Raw genomic sequence first — 15,403 nt, forward strand, 5'->3', positions numbered from 1 at the left:
GCCCTCAAAGACATTGGGCTAGTGGAAGAGCAGTAGGGCATGTTCCTCATTTGGGGTGAAGAGGCAGTCCCGGAAAGCATCCTGGAAGAGAAATATTGGACAACCCATGTCAGGGTGAGGCTATTAAGGAAGAAGTGGTCTCCAGGGTGTTGTCGAGGAGGTCTGTCAGGTGGAGCCTTAGTGGAATGCCAGTCTGTGAAAGTGCTGCAGCAGGTAGTGGACATACCAGAGATGGAGGATGAGCCAAAGGAATGGAACAAAGAAATGGTGAAGGATTCTTGCCCTGCACCTGCCATATGAGAAATCCCAGGGTGGGCCAACCTCTACCCCCCTCCCAAACATCCCACATGGTGATGGGGGTGAGAATACTTTGTCATGTCTCCAGAGAAAACCATTAGGGTCGAGTACACTGAACCCTTCTTTAAAGTGGAGGGGTCTGGAAAGAGGTAGAAGAATGGGGAGAAAGGCATGGGTCATGCCTTGGGGATGACAGCCACAAGAAACCATTTAAACCAACACACAAAGAAATGTAAAGGGCAAATTAGTTCCCTGCCTCCTGTGAGCCCCCTAGTGACCTAGCTGTCTCCACCCCCCTCAGGTTTTCTTGATGAGGAATTGGTCTAAGGACATCCCAGGGCACAACAAAGTAGCATTGGGCATGCCATGTCAAACCAACTGCACACATTCAGTCTGGCCAGTCTGTGGAAGTAGCACCTTCATTTGTGTCCAGTATTAAACTCCAGTTGCTGCTGCCACCCCAATGAGCAATTGTAGGCAGTGTGCCTGTGCAAGGGCCCACCTCTGCCCATAACCACCTGGATAATATGTTGAAGCATGCTAGCGCCCATTGGATGCATTTCCTGGGGACTGTAAACTGGGATGACATCGAGCATGAAGAGACACCCATCAATCTTGTCGTTTTCTGCGGATGGGGGGAACACATGATGCCCTGAAACGTGACCTGCAGCAGTAGGTAAGCAGACTGGGGAACCTAGTAGATGAATTTAATATTGGTCAATCTTTGGAATTTGATTTTTGGGGCAAAGGAATTATCAAAATAGAATTGATATTTGGTTGTCAAATTTGGTGGGCTCTAGTTAGATATTTTTCTTTCTAAAGGTCTGTTTTCTGACATAGAACCAAAGAGACAAGTAGTTGCTTTGGAAGTTGAATATCTTACCCCTAATTTCTACAATAATACAAATATAATATTTGATATATAGCACTCTTTTCTGAATTCCTATCATTTCCAAGTGCTGTTAAAATGTAGCCTTAATGACCCTTAATGACTTGGAAGAGGCGATTATTAATGGATAATGACCCGCATGGACGTCTTTCCTTGATTTGCAGGATCAACACCATAATCAGGATCCAGAAGCCGTGATGTGTTCAGGTTGGTGTCCAAGATGACTGATTTGGGATTCTGTAGGACAGGGCCTTGGATAGGCTGACTCTACCCAAGCTTGAAGCTGCTCTCTTGAAAGGTAATACATTTGCAATTTCTTGCAGTTCCACAAGATTTCCTGGTTCCTTTAGTTTTGTCAGGTTGCAGGTTTTTGCGAGAATCAGTGGTGCCCCTTCAAAGGTTTAGGTGGACAGTTCATCCCCATTGCCACCTGACTGAGCCTTAGTGCAAAGATGGCCGACTAAATCCACATGACCCAGAAGTGTGGTGAATGTGAAGGGGTTGGCCTGATTTGCAGGTAGAGGACTTAAATTGATACCAGACATGTTTTTCTGAAGTACATGCTCTGGAATCTGTTGCTCAGATTCTATGGCTTAGTGGCTTTATATTCATGTGTTACAATCTGTGGAACATGGTTGCACTGTGGAATGTGTACACATGGTGAAATAGATCATGCTGTGCTTTGCTTCACTGTCTGATAAATGAAGAGAAATGGTTTATGCAATGTCCTTGTCTGCTTCTGAATTTAGCATAATAAAGGCAGAACCAATATTTATTGACTGTATTCCAATGATTCTGATTGGTAGGATTGGGGTCAATTTATTATTATTTTTTTAATGTTTTTATTATGTTACAGTTCAAAAGAACTTTTCACAAATATACATATAAGAAAAGTAAAACATAAACATTAATTTAACAGGACTTAAAATTGACTATTAGATACATAGGAAAAAAAGGAGAAAAATACAACATAAGTACTATATAAACTAAAAGAAAAGTTTAGACATATTGCACAGCAGATACAAATACACAAGATTAGCCATCAATATTCTCTAAGCTCATAAGCAATTTGACATCATCTTCAAATTTACATAGGCGTTCTTTGTCCACTTTCCATATCTGACTGATGGCAATAGTCAGATAATTACTCCTGCCAGAAAGACAGCAGAACCAGAAGTTTTGGGGTCAATAATTATATCCATATGCTCATTATTAATATTACCCAGTTGATTGTTACACATTATATCTATTTTAGAAGGATGTAGGGCTCAGTCGACCCTCTAAGGTTTGGATCCTTTGTCTGCTGTTTGTGCCCAGATGTCTGTCGTGAATGCTTAATTCATTGAACTGTTGTATTGACTATTGCAAAATGATGAGGTGTATAAAGATTACATAAGCACAAACATGTAAACCTAGAAGTACTTTGATTCAATCTGATTGGCTAGTACACACTGTGATAGGCGAAGCAGTTACTGCTAGTTGTAAATAAAGTATGTCAATGTTGTGAAATGCCTGTTCAGTAAAAGGGCCCTCTATAATATCCCTATTATTGTTGACAAGTTGTGAATTGACTTTTTCAGGCTAACCCTGAATTACTAATTTTAGGGGGTTCATACAGGTCAGTTTCAGACCTTGTGTGCTTTAAAGGGCATATTTGATTGGAGTTCGATTTCAGTCTTTGGCAGCTATCTAAGATGCATGATTCTGTTTCCAGAGGCAGGGTTATGGAATTAAGGGATGGGATTATATCTGGAGCTAGGATAGCTGAGTGGGAAGAGTGAGAGGAAGAGGAAGTGAGGACTTGATGAGTTAGATTTATTGCATGATATTTTCAATCTATGCTATGTAACATATTGAATGATTTAAATTGGGTGCACAATCCAACTGCCATCAGGTGTGTGTACTGAGTCGATCCCCCAGAGAGTGAAAGACCATGGCACCTACACATGTGACTTCTGTTTGTGGGCAGAACCTATAGAACTCTGTTGAAAATACCAGTGATTGAGGTGATACAATGAATATAATGCATTCAATGGGCCCCATAGCAAAGTACCAGCACCCTTTCCAGACCACCAAACTACAACAATGATGGTAGGGATCACGGATCTCCCAGCAGGCCTGACCTGCTGGGTTTTGAGGCCCCTACAGGCATGGTTGTCAGTGAAGCACTATTTATAGCATTTGCATCACACTAGAGAGGTGGAGGAAAGTTTTCCTGTGCATAAGTGGATGCAGTGAAGTGATGGCAGTCTGTGGCAGCGAAGTCCATTGGACATGTGTCAGAATTCCACTGTGCAGCTGTACCTTTAATTGCTCGTGACGAGGAACGTAGTTAAACTGAATTCAGACACGAAGTACCAGTGTGTAACTGGAGGCAATTGGTGCAAAACAGAAGAGGTGATGGCTGGAAGGTTTGGAATTAATCCTAACCTCTGGCATTGTCTGGAAAACCCTCCAGACCATTGTTCTTCATCTGCCAAGCCATTACAACAGAGGAAAGACCAAATGCAAATCGGAATTGGTACTACCTCAAAAGGGGCAACCAAGTGCAAACTGCTTGGTCACATCCCTTATGAATGAGACCACAAACATCCCAAACATGTGTCAACTTGTTTGGTCCTCATCAGTGAGGAGTTGCTTGGGTCCCCAGACCCAGCAGGCACGGGGCTCTCATCTGGGCATACCCGTCACACATAGGGTGACTCTAATACAGTATGACTCTAGTTTGGCGACCTGGTTTTGGTTCATGAGTCAACTCACAAATAAGTGCTTTACTGGAAAATAATGATCGTGATCTTATGAATCCACATTGTTATCCAAGGCAGATTAAGCATCTATTAAGCTCCTTTATTGGTAAATAAGATTTAACTAAGGATTCATTTCCAAAAAAGCATGCTCAAAAATATGATCGGGAGGTACAAACCAAATAGAAAGAATTGCATGCCAATCAAAAAGCTTTGACTCACATTAATAGTGATGAACATGCATTAAGGTCACACATGCTAAAACAAAGTCTTATGAATTGCCTATGAAATTATAGGGTGTGCATGATGCAGAAAGACTCAGAAGCCATGGTGAAAGCTGTATCAGGGAAAGACCTGAGTATTTTCTGGTTGCTGATTAATAATCTGGGAGTACGCATAGCATTAAAAGCTGTTACAATTGATGAGTGGGTTTGGATTAAATATTGTGTCACCCTTTACAAGGAGAAAGCTCAGCAAGTAAAAATGAGTGCGTTGGTTATAGATAACTGGCACTTAAATTTGGTGGTGGAGGACATTTATCAAAACATTCGGAAATGTAAACCATCTAGGGCCCTCATGGTTTATCAAATTGTACATTTAAATACAATCCACTATTTTATCCTACCTTACTGTATAGACTATTTAAAAACATTGTGAACACACACTGCATCCCCCCATCTTGGAGGAGTGCCCATATTGTGTTCAGTTTGAAAAAAAGCGACAGAGACAACCCCAAAAATGAATGCCCAATTTCATTAATAGATACTGTAAGCAAAAGATGTTACAATATCCCATGAGGGATTTGGAGCGATGGGCAGCACAAGGTGTAGTAGAAACATTTGAAGCTGGTTTTAAAAAGGGGGCGGGCACTTCACAAAACTGTTTTGTTTTGCAACTTTTATTTTCCAAGGAAAGAGGCCAGCATAAAATGTTATTGTGAGCTTTCCTGGATCTTACCCAGGCCTTTGATTGTGTTGATAGTGTCAACAGAGAAATTATATTGTGCCTCCTATTGCAATAAATATGTGTATATTGGCCTACGCCAAGCTGCTTGAAAGTCGCTTGGGAAAGAATCCGTGTTGCAAGGTCCTGACCTTAAATCAATGTAAGTCGCCATTTTAGGCCAATCCGCCATTTTAGGGTTCGCTTTGTAAAAGTCACCCTGTGAGTTAAAATGGTGGACAATGTCATTCCAAAATACAACATGGCTGTCTTGACCTCTGTACATAGCCAATATGTAACTTGCCTGCAGGCCACTTGTTGAGATCGTGAACTAAGACCTTGTCCTTCGTTGACTTGTGTGTAAGGGATTACTTGTGTAAAGGAATTAAGCCACGAGTATACTATAAAAACAATGTATTCAAATATTAAACATAGAACACTTGTTTAACCGCATTGTATTAATGCTTAAGAAGACTAGTATGGGAAAATCCCAGATCACACAGTTATTGCATAGGCTTGTTGATACATGTATTAAAGGCAAACCAGTTATATGCGTTTGTTCGAGACTTGGCATGAACCCTAGATCGGTGATGTATTAAGTGGAATATTAACCCGAAGTGGGGCTGGACATCGTGCCCACCAAGTGTATAAAAAGCGAATGCATCCTAATGTACAGCGTCTCTTACTGAACACACTGAACCACGCTGGAGTTTGTTGTGTTGTACTGAGGGCCGATAGCTATCTGATTTTGCTCTGTTTTGGTAACTGGATTCAGTATAAAATAAAGTGCTTTGTATGTTCCTTTGTAACCCGTGTTTGGTGTATTTCCTTTTGGGGTACTCAGCCTCAATATTTTGATTTTGTTTTCACAGTTGGTGCCCGAATAGGGACCCTCAAGATTGATGCAGGATTGTTGAAGGTTGACGCAGGCTATCGGACCGGGATCGGACGGTGTGACAAAAAGGGGCCCCACTGAACGAGACACGGCACCTCAGCAGCGCTGCACGACCCGATCCCTGGACGATTAGCTTGTGGTCTGAGATGGCATCTTGACAGGGGTCCACTTATCGAGGCGGGCAGATTTGCTGAAATAACCATACACAAGGTAATATTAGTTAGGTAAGATTCTTTGAAATCTGATTGGACCTCCTTAGGTTTGTTCAGGTGAGTCGTGACCCGACTCTTAATTCAACCCTGAAAATTTGAATTTGGCGCATTGTATCTGCAGACACAATTATTGACCAGGTAACACCAATAATTTGATATGCCTGGGAAATTGTTTACCTGCTTCAGGACATTGTTCCGCAGCGATAGACAATCTTTGGAATTTAGCCGTCCGGCACCACAGGAGGGGTTGCCTGCACGTACTATGTACTGTAAGCATGGCATTGGAAGTATAGTATTTAATGACATTTGGCACAGACAAACCAGACATGCCTCTAAACTTCAGTGGCCAATCAATGGTAGTTTCAAAATCTGTCGTATTGAGTATTTAGAGTCAATTCTATTAAAGAAAAAGGCTAGACCTGCAGCATTTCATGTTTTGCAGAAATGGAAAAAAGAAGCGTTGCAACAACTTAAAAGTAGAGAGAAGCATGCGCGCCATCATAAGATGAATGCCGAAAAAGCATTATTGTATGACCAAGATAAACATTCTGAATCGACTAGAAATATGGACAGGGCTTTCTCACTTGGAATTCAAAAAATATATCCGTCCAAAGACCTCCATGCTTCCGATGAATTTATAGATAAATTGTTAAATGAACGAAGGCCTGGTGCCTCTGCGCCACCTCCATATTTTCCTCTTCCTGCTGCTTTGCCTCTTCCGAAAAGCCTATGGGATAATTTACCTTACGGGCATTTCCTCAGAATCAAACGCAATTGCGCTGACACGAAAGACTTCAAGACGCACGCATCTGAACTTCAACACACACTTGAAGACAGAGGTTACCCTAAAAAATTACTCAAGGACACAAAGAAAAGAGCACTCTACACACCCAGAGAAGTTTTATTGGTTTCAAAGAACTGTAACCACAACACTGAAGACGCCACGGTGTGTGTCACCACCTTTAACGCCAACACATCCAAACTCAGAGGCATCATAAAAAAACTTTCGCCCATCGTCCAGCTAAGCTTGCCAGAAGAACCCTTACCAAGAATGGCTCTGAAGAGATCCAAAAATCTCAAAGGTCTCTTAACCCATGCCAGAAATAAACGCAAAGTCTCAAGATCTACTCTGTGGAATATGCGGGAGATCCGCGGACACCATCCCTGCGGGAGCTGCTCAGTTTGCAGTCAAACCAAAAAACTACGATCCTTCCCGATAGACGGCAAAGAATGGGAAATCCGTCACTTTTCCAATTGCAAGACACCCAATGTCATTTTCTCATTGAATGCCCCTGCCATCTGAGATACATAGGCCAAACATCGAGGCCAGTGAACAAACGAATAGGGGAACAAAAGTCCAGATTAAGATGTAAAACTCACAATGCATTCCTGGTCTCACATTTTCTTGAATTCAAACATAATTGTGACTCCTTTAAATGGTGGGTAGTAGACAAAGTGATGGACTGTTCTAATACCACCAATGCTGTGAATTTCAAAGAAGCCTGGTGGATATTCAAGCTACAGACCATTTCTCAGGGTCTCAATGAACTCGCACCACTTGAATATCTGTAACCACAAAAATTCCCCCCTTTTTGTTCATCCTCCTATCCCAGCATTTTAACAGATAGCTCTCCTGCAGGCGATTACCCAGCAGAGTGCAGACTATGTGCTGACCCGAGTCTATGTTTCCCTGGAGACCCGACGCCTCTGTCTGAGCGCATGCGCGAGGAACAGACACTAACTCCACACGCATGCGCCCTTTAAATATCTCGCACAGCTCCTTCTCATTCGAACGCAAGCTCTACCACTGTGTGGATCCAACGCACGCTATCCGATCCTTGCCTCGAGGTGAGTCCACCATAACCTGACAAAGGGCCCCCCCTTTTTTTCACCCAGCAGGTAAACCCTCCCCTGCAGCCGACAACCAATTCTAAAAGGCTTTCCTGGTTTTTTGTCTCCTCCTTCCACCTTGAAGCTTCGGTCACAGAGCTCTTTTACCTCACATACAGGAACTGATCTCCTGCCACCGAGACTCCTAGCACATCGAGGGACCACTGCAGCACCAAGTCCTGCTTTGCCAAAGCCACCAGGTACCCCTAGATAACCTCTCACATTATGAAGCCACAATACAGTGTTTTTAGCTATATATGTGAATAAACCCACTTAATGTGTTCTTTCAGATTGCACTCCAGTGAACATCCTGCATCCCCCAGCTAGCGGACCACCATTTTGCTTATCATGAGAACTCCAACTAATAGCTCTTACACCTAAACCTCCGAATGCAAGGTCAGTGCCTGGGACCGGAGGGTCCTCCTCAGAGTGTAGCCTCTCACGGGCTGTTTTAATATTCACATATATGGTCCACTTTCTGGAACATACAACAATGTCTTTTATATTGTGTTTTAATCATAGGGAGACCTGCTTGATCTGGCCCCAAAAGAAGGCTGCCACCCTCTTACAGCCAAAACGTCCCACGTCATCACATCTGGCCCTCACATCATACAGATCTATGACCTGAATCTTTATTACCACCTTAATGTTGACGTCGCCTCTCAGCAGACCCTATTTTTAGGTTTCTTGAAGCAAATAAAATTGTACTGTGACAAGACATTATTAGGTTAACAAATATGAAGTAATATTTGGTAACACTGCACACAGACAATATAACACAGTACCAGTATAGGAGTGTGGAGGTAACACCCTATACTAATCTTACAAACATGCCGTTTTGGAAACGTAGGCACATTGTTAAAAAGTCACTTTTGAATTCTGGACTGTATGGACTTTAACAGGCTTAATTTGGTGACCTCCTGTCACCAGTGGACCTGTAATGCTATTCAAAGATGCACTAAACATTGTTAACATATATGTCCTGTATTGTTTACAAAACTCACCGAGCGGGTGATCAGGTTAATTGTTGATTGTTTATTCTTTCTATGTGTAATTTTTTCAGCCATCAATATTGAATTATCTATGCTGAAATATGCGACCTAAGTAAATAAAGGTCTCAACAACTGTTTTTTCAGTTTCTCCAGAATCTGGATTTGTACTTTCCTCCTATGATGCATACTGATGAAGATGGATTAAACGTAATATGGAGATGTGTTAGAATTTTTCACTACAGCAAACTACTGTAGTTCAAATGTATGAGGTCAGGACTACCCTCCTGTACTAAATATCATTCCACCCTTTACGTCCTGCCCGACCACAGGCTATCCCTAAGGTTACAAAAAAAGCTTTACCTCTTCCTCCCGTTGTTCCTGCTCTTCCTAATGTTCCCCTTCCTCCAGCTCCTCCACCTCTTCTTATCGCACCAGTTACAGTACCTCCATTGAATTTGCCTGCTCTCTCTCTTCCAAGTGGTCCTGAGCCGCTTGTAATCGATCGAGGTGCAGGGTCAAAGGTTGTCACTCACAATACTGTACTACCGGAGATGAAACGTGAGTTAATTGCATGGGCTAAGCATTGTATGGTGAAGGATGATTTTTGCCACACTTTGTAACATGGATAATTTTCCTGAGAAAAAATTTTTTATTGAAGGTTTAGGGATTCAGTTATGTATAATGTCTGGAAAATTAAATAATACAGATCTCCCGCAAGGGTTAAGGGATCTAAATACTTTAGCGTTATCTAGAGACACTGTGTAGAAGGTAAATGAACATGTCGAGAGGTAATTTGGGTATAGACAGGAGTTAGAAAAGTTACAGAATGAGGAAGACGAGCAGGAAAGTATGCATGTACAGAAACGGTTCCTTCCTTGTCGTAAATCGATATCTGAGGAAGCACTAATTTGTACAAAGGAAGCACTTAGATGGATTTCAGATATGTCGATAACTCCAGTTGAAGCATATGACACATATAGTCAGTATATGCCAGAAATGCAGAGGAAAGTGATACAGGTAATGATAGAGTACCTACAGGATGATTGTGTAAAAAGAAAGATTAGTTGTCCCACAGAGTTATTGAGTATTTACAAGAGAGCTTTTTTCACTTGACACTTCTTCGACTGCTTTAGCACTCGATTTAGCTCTGTTGCTTAGTAAGCGTTCGGAGTCACTTACTTCTCAGTTGCCTATGAGAGAGGTTCCTCCGACATTTGTCCCGAAGGTTGAGATTGAGGCCGATGCTGCACGAAATATAGTCGCTGTGAACATTTCTGCACATTATGTATCACAGTTCGTTCAGGTCCCGTTCTCAAGACAGGAAGTGAATACTATTAGGCAATCCATTTCTGATATTAGGAAAAATCTGACAGGATTCTATAAAGAAATAGAGTCTGTCTTGCAATCCTCAGTATTCACCTTAGGTGATATTGATGTGTTATTCCCTGTACTCCTGCCCGTAGATTTGTGGAAACAAGTTAGAACTATTGACGACGTACCAGGGTTGGGAGATACATGGGTGAATATAACTAGACTCGATGGAGAAAGGCCAGCTGGTGAAAGATCGCCTCAGGTGATACTAACTTTGCCTGATAGAATTATTGCAAAATTAAAAACTATAATTCCAGAGAAAAGAATTATATGGGACAAACTTACAGCCTGTGTCCAACGGAAAGTCTGAGTGTGCTACCAAGTTCTTTAATGGGTTCGAACAGGTATTCTCAGATTTCAGTGGACAAGACCTAGGCACAGAGTATGGGAAAAGGTTGTTTGTGGACAAATTTGTGCGTGGATTGCTGCCTGACATCCAGTCACAAATTATGTCTTCTGAGAGCGCTTAGCAGGCGAAATCACAATCAGAAGTACTGCACATGGCTCAGTACTACAAGAACCGTGCCAATAATGAAAAAGATAGGGTTGAAAAATGAAAAGGTGATTTGAAAACTAAAGTGCTATAGCAGCAAATTGTTTGAGGCCCCAGAGGGGGTGGTTCTCAGGTTAGAGGTCAGTATGTCCCGCAGGGGAATGTGCCCTTGGGTCCTGTGAACATTAACCAGTGCGCTTATTGTCATCGAGAGGGTCGTTGGCAAGCAAAATGCCCCGTCCTTCAACAAAGGTCAAATAATACATTTGGAAATATGGTTAGACGATCCAGAGGTCGCCCGGGTGTAGGGGGCCCTGGTAGAGGTCAGTTTGCACAGAACCCTCAGCAACCTTTCTCGCAGGATAATCAGATTTCAAGTGTGGACACCAGGAACATATTTGATCATCCTTCCACTGCATATTTATCTGAAGAGCTTCCTTCTGATGATATTTTGTTTCGTTAGGATTGCCCGAAGAAGGGTTTGGAACCTATACCTATTCCCGTCAATCAGCAAGGTCCCTACGTTGAAATGATGGTGGGAAATAGGAAACATCAGTTTTTGATAGACACTGGAGCACAGAAGTGTTCCATTGATCATTCACGGGTTCCAAACATTCCACTGTCAGGGCAAACCAACGTTTCTGTAGGGTTTTCTGGCACACCAGTTGTTTGTCCGGTTTCTTTTTCGGTACCTATTTCTTTTGGACCACTGTCCATTTCTGTTGACTTCGATTTGTGGAGAAAACTTGCTGGGGTTGAATCTGTTAAAATAATTAAATGCAGGGATTTATTGCTCTTCTGATGGAGTGCGCTTGACGATTTCACCACAGCAATTTTCTGTCTCGTAATTCTTGACTAGACCTTTGCCTCCAGAATTCATTAATGTACCAGAGAGCTTGTGGGCTGTTGACGACAATGATGTTGGTGTTTTACAGATTGAACCTGTTAAGATAGTTTTGAAGCATGGAATTGAGCTGCCACGCATTCACCAGTATAAGATTTCAGTTGAGGCGAGCAAGCTTTGAAATGCATTGTTTCCGATTTTGTGCATCGAGGGGTGATTGAAGAAATTTCAGGAATTTTGTGTAACCGTCTGATTTTACCCGTGTTCAAGAAAGGCGATAATGCAATTCCATTCCGTTTCATAATTGATTTACGTGCCATTAATAAAGTCGTGGTTCCACAATTTCCAATTGTGCCTGATGTAACGGCAATCCTAACCATGATTCCAGCTACAGCTACTTACTTTAGTGTGGTGGATCTAAAGAATGCTTTCTTTAGTATTCCTATACACAAGGATAGTAGATATTTGTTCACGTTCACCCTAGGGGGACGCTCGTTCACATTTACTTGTGCACCCCAAGGATACACAGAGAGTCCTAGCATTTATAGTAGGGCTTTGAAAGAACAACTTGATACCCTTGAATTGTCCTCTACCTGTACTTTGCTTCAGTACGTTGATGATTTGCTTTTAGCTGCTGACTCTGAGAGTGCCTGTAAGGAGGGCACTGTGTTATTGCTTATCCATCTAGCTAAGCATGGTCACAAAGCTTCACTTATTAAATTTCAATATTGTTGCCAGGAGGTCGCCTATTTAGGCTATCTCCTGTCAAAGGAAGGAAGAAGATTGACACCTGAAAGAATAAAACACATTTCTGGCATGTCTGTCCCAAATACACAGAAGGAAGTTAGAGCCTTGATAGGTATGGCTTCTTATTGTAGGTTGTGGATCCCAAATTTTTCACTAGTGATCAAACTGATGTTGGCTTTGACGAAGAAGGGCATTTCTTCGCCATTGCCATGGAACGCGGAACACCAGCAATCGTTTGACTTGCTTAAGACTGCATTATGCTCTGCACCAGTTTTAGGCACACCAAACTATGAAAAGGCCTTTGTATTGTTTGTGCATGAATGTGATGGATGTGCTTTGGCTGTATTAACGCAGAAACATGGAGTGACGAATAGGCCATGTGGTTACTTTTCTTCCGCCCTTGATCCTGTAGCATACGTTTTGCCAAGATGTTTGCGAGCTGTCGCTGCTGCTGCTGCGTCTGTAAAACAGAGTGAGGGAATGGTCCTCGGCCATGATCTAACCCTGATGGTGCCTCACTCTGTAGATGTTCTACTGAACCAAACTCAAACGCAACACCACACTTCTGCACGGTTGACAAGATATGAATTGATCTTGTTTGCTCCTCACATTCAAATTAAGAGGTGTTGTGTTCTTAATCCGGCTGAACTCCTACTTTTCCCACAAGATACTACTTGTGGCGATGAAGTGCCACATGATTGTTTGTATACGACCGAACAAGAGACAAAGGGTAGAATTGATTTGAAAGATACTCCTTTGGATAATCCGCAAGGAGAGCTGTTTTGTGATGGCACCTGCTTCAAACTTCCGGATGGTACATCCACAGCTGCTTATGCGATCACTACATTAAGCACGGTTGTGGAAACTAAGAGAATCACGCATTCTGCGCAGGCCGCAGAGATTATAGCATTAACCCGAGCTTGTGAACTTTCCAAAGGGCTTGCATTAAATATATATACTGATAGTCAGTATGCCTTTGGGGTGGTTCACAACTTTGGGAGACTTTGGTCAGAGAGAGGGTTCCTAACTTCACATGGTACCAAAATCCAACATGGCTCCCTAATAGTACAACTACTCTCAGCACTTGCGCTCCCTACTCAGTTAGCAGTTATGAAATGTGTAACCAAACGAAAGATTACAGATGATATAGGGAAAGGGAATGCTTTAGCTGATCAGATAGTTAGACAAACTGCTACCTATCCCCTTACGGAGATGTATGTTTCAAGGGAGACTGTAAATGCTTATGCAATGGATGAGGGTGTTAGGTCTGTACTGGATTTCTAAGCTGATGCCACGTTAGAAGAATCCAAAAGGTGGGCTGAAGGCTTGGGGAAACTTGATGAAGACGGGTGTTGGGTGGATATAGTGGAAGGGAAATGGCTACTCCCTGACGCGTATGTAATGATGATGGTCATCATGGCCCATGGTCCTACGCATGTATGTGCCCAGAAGATGACAAAAATGTTAGAGAAAGTTTGGGTAAATGACAATATTTCGAGAATTGCCCAACGCTACGTCCAGGATTGCATGATTTGCCTACAACACAATGTGGGAAAGGGGACAGTAACTCCAAGGGGAAGTTTTGGGCCACCCTCTGTCCCCTTCGAAGTGATCCACTTTGACTTTATTGAAATGGAACGATGTGGTAATAAACAATATGTGCTGGTGGATATCTGCCCTTTTAGTAAATGGGTTGAGGCTTTCCCTGTTAAAGATGCTACAGCTATGACTACTGCAAAAATCAAGTTAAGGGAATACTTCCCCTGGTTCGGGCTACCAAGAGTTATCTGGTCGGACAATGGGCCACATTGTGTCGCTGCTGTAATTCTGCAGATATGTATGGCATTACGAATTGACAAACGGTTCCATTCGGCCAGACATGCTCAGAGCGCCGGACTAGTAAAAAGACACAACGGTATAATTAAGAACAAGTTCGCTAAGACGTGTGCCGGCACCAAACTAGAATGGCCGGACACCTTACCGATCGTGTTGTTATCCATGCGTTCAACCCTTAAACTAAGACTGGGCTCTCCATTTGAGGTGGTAATGGGGAGACCTGCCAATATTTGGAACCTTCCTAAATGCAATTAATTGAGAAATGTTGAAAATGTATTACTTTCAGATTATTGTAGCCAGTTGACTAAAAACCTATATTTGATTTATCACCAGGTACGAGAAGCTTTACCTGTACGATACGAGGGCCCGGGCCACAGCATACGGCCTGGAATCTGGGTGCTCACCAAAGCGTTCGAGCGCTCCTCTTGCCTCGTGCCTCACTGGTGTGGGCCGTTTCAAGTCCTTTTGGTCACCCAGACAGCGGTGCGGGTCGCTGGGAGAAAGAACTGGATCCACGCATCCCACGTCAAGAAACTTCCTCACCCTGTGCCACACGTTACAGAAGAAACAGAACCCCTCGCTGGTACTGCAACCAATGATCCCAAAGCAGTAAGTAGCACTGAGAGTGTGTCGGAGAATCTCTCTGAGCCCATGAGGCTTGGGGAAGCTGCCATTTTGTCTCCACACTCTCCAAAAATTTTGCATCTGGAAACTGCTATTTCAAATTCTACATCTTCACTTGTTTCCGACATGTTGCTTCCAGCAGGAAGTGACGACATATTGTTTCCGGATCAATCACTACCGGGAAAAGTAAGGTACAATCTGCATCCAAGAAAATAGACTTATGGCACGGTTTTGCTGTGCATCTGAAGAAGAAAAGGATCATCGAGGGCTTGTTTTTGCCCAAATTTGAGAAAGGGGATTCTGTTGGCCAGGGTTGTGGAAGGACTAAGAAGTTGCTCGACCGGGAGGTCACCAGCAACGAACATTGGGGTATCCGTTTGAAGACTACAATGCCTGCTACCGCTACCGTTCATATGGGACTTGTAAATAAGGGGGTGACCAACCGGGACAATGGACAAAATGCCCAGGCCCCAAAAATGTATTGCTGTATTTTTATAATGATATTTGGGTTTTTAATAGTCGCTGCCTTAGGATTGTGGTACCTTGAGGAAACTCATTCTTTAGAACTTTTGTTACCTACTGAAATTATACCTATTATTCCTACTCCCTTTGTACATTAGCATACTC

This window comes from Ambystoma mexicanum, chromosome 7q, assembly GCF_040938575.1.
Source record: "Ambystoma mexicanum isolate Mex_15411 chromosome 7q, UKY_AmexF1_1, whole genome shotgun sequence".
Lineage (NCBI taxonomy): Eukaryota > Metazoa > Chordata > Amphibia > Caudata > Ambystomatidae > Ambystoma > Ambystoma mexicanum.